Here is a 2500-nt window from a genome sequence, read left to right as displayed (position 1 = left end):
TTAATATTACAACAATTATAGTAACCATGACTGCAATTGTCATCATCACTTACTCATTACTCATAGCTCAATAAAAGGACACAAGGATCTAAAATACCCGAAGTTCCAGTGTCATGTATGTCATGACACCTGTCCACAATGGGTTAAGGGTTAACCCATTAGCAGCAGATGGCATGATTTGCTGCAAAGGCAGAGTCGATCATAGACGTGGATGGAACCGTGCCAGACAATGTAAACCAGCCATCCTACTGCACAAATATTAATTTAAAACTGCGACCAATGGGTTAATATGCCTGCAATAAAGGCAGATTGGCAGTGAAAACATGGTCATAAACATAGTAACACTTGAGTGAATATATCTTTATATTCCGTATGCATATAACCATAAGTCCATCTATTATTTACCTACACTAACTACCCTCTCTTTGCTCACTCTCTCCACTCAGGAGTAAAAATGCTACTCCCATTCAGATTATATAAAAGCCTTGTTATTTTGCAAAAAAAGAAATGAATGTGTAAAATGTGAGAACAGAGAAACAAATAAGCAACAAATTCTTCAAGATTTTCTTTTATTCTCCAAGTAGGTTTTTAGCTTATTATTAGTAGAAAACATTATTCAGTCTTCTTTTCAGTTTTAGGATAAATGACATGACCAAAATGGTTAGTCCTGCAGCATTTTTATACTGCTGAAAAGTTCCTATATGTTTTGCATTTTGTTATAATTTATTATAAATCTATCCAAAGAAAATAATACTGTACTTGCAATATGATCACCAATCTCTAATACTTGAGTACATCTAAAGAAATTCTTTAACAAACATTTTCAAAAATTATTTAGATGCAAGCTAAATGTTGGCACAGGATGCCCAATTCTTGCTTTTGGTCTGGAAAAAAGTCAAATCCAAAATGTGAAAGAAAATGTATAAATTTTTCACTAAGAAAATGAAGCAAATTAAATAAAAAGCTCTGCATCCACCTAGATTTTTTTTTCAGCTTGCACTACCAAAGAAAATGCTTTCTCATGAAAACTGATATTGGTCATCAGTAAAAGAACCGCAAAAATTGGTGTGAAAAAGAGACCAAAGTTTACTATAATAGAGAAGATAATAAAAAAAGGAAGGATAAAGGCAAATTACTAGGAATTCACTAACGCAGCTTACCATTAAAAACATTTTCTGGTTTTCTATTTGGGAATTGCAAATAAGATGCTTCCCTTTTCCCTTAAAATCAACACCCTGAATAGAATTGCAAATAAACATTGGAAATAGGAATGAAAAAGTTTCACATATGCTTTATTTGTGAATATACACAAAAATCCCTTGATGTCAAAGTTATGAACTGTTGCCTTGTACTACAATGGAATACTTATCTATGATGTATTTCTTCAGTTATGATTGAAAGTAATCTGTGTCGTAATTGTTCAAGACATTCTGCCATGACAACTCTCTCTTGAAATATTTCTATTTGATCCTTAATAATATTCTAGCACTGTCCTTTTCAGGGACTCAAAAAATGAGAAAATAAATTTATTACTTATTTTTGTACATTACCCACTGATACTTGACAAGGTAAAGTTACTTGGCATGAAAAATAATTCACTTAAATTCTATTGGGCTTGCTTAAACTTTAAGCCACCACTGTTGGTTACTTGTTGAAAAATATAGTCCATATTTATGCAATGATACTGAACCAGTTAAAAACAAGGTGCATGGAAGATTGTGTCCTGAAAACAGCTACATTTGACACAAGCTTGCAAAGTTTACCTAGAAAACTATATAAGAAACTTTGTATAAAAGTACACACATATCATTTCTTCGTAATATTCTGATATGAAGAGGATAAGTTGAGAAACATTTTATGTCAAAACAAATAAGTCTTGAAAAAATAGATATAATGGGCTGTCTTTGTACATTATCATAAAAGCAAGAACATGACCAATAAATACACTGACAAACTACTGATTATGTTTTCTTAAGAACTAACAAGAACTCTATCTACACATATCTAGTATTGATATTCTCAATGAATATTTATACAAGCCAAGATTTACAGTACCTGTGATCAGAGTAAACAGAATAAGCAATTTTCACATTAGCCATTAACTGGCTTTCTGAATTCAGAATAGAATTTAAACTGCCGACTCCTCATAACATATATAAAATTTGGATGCAAGAAGTTGGCATCACATATACATGGAATTCCCAGAAATATTGTTCCATAGTTTACATTCTGAGGTATACTAATTAGAGAGAATATCAAGAAAACACTTTTTTATTCCTTGAATAGAGAGAAAAAAATGTATATTTTCCCAGCTGGGATCATGACAAAAGTCTTATTTACAAACTATTCCACAAGGTTCTCTTTCTCTAATAAAGAGCAAAGTTGGCATGGGCCTGAATTACTTTCCTGAGGCTAAGGGGCACTTCACGTCACACCCTTGCATGATGATACGAAACAGACTTGATATCTTTGGAATGGTCCTGAATAAGGATATCAGGTA

General features: G+C 32.2%; 2 protein-coding genes across 3 annotated transcripts in view; one reads left to right on the top strand and one right to left on the bottom strand.

Annotated features, from left to right (window-relative positions):
* Positions 1 to 1873, top strand: part of LOC122262442 (uncharacterized) — a 19908-nt gene extending 18035 nt beyond the window's left edge. The window contains exon 4 of the mRNA XM_043030443.2: positions 1 to 1873. This exon is cut by the window's left edge and continues 1452 nt beyond it. The gene's annotated coding sequence lies outside the window, so the exon portion shown is untranslated.
* MED4 (mediator complex subunit 4) overlaps positions 1280 to 2500 on the bottom strand; it is a 7045-nt gene continuing 5824 nt past the window's right edge. For both annotated transcript variants that reach the window (XM_043030445.2, XM_043030446.2), the window contains exon 6: positions 1280 to 2500. This exon is cut by the window's right edge and continues 187 nt beyond it. The gene's annotated coding sequence lies outside the window, so the exon portion shown is untranslated.

Source organism: Penaeus japonicus, unplaced genomic scaffold (assembly GCF_977035675.1).
Source record: "Penaeus japonicus unplaced genomic scaffold, GWHDUDI00000001_assembly GWHDUDI00000010, whole genome shotgun sequence".
NCBI classification, from domain to species: Eukaryota; Metazoa; Arthropoda; class Malacostraca; order Decapoda; family Penaeidae; genus Penaeus; species Penaeus japonicus.
The sequence above is the reverse complement of the archived record's forward strand: the minus strand, read 5'-3'. Positions and strand labels throughout refer to the sequence as shown.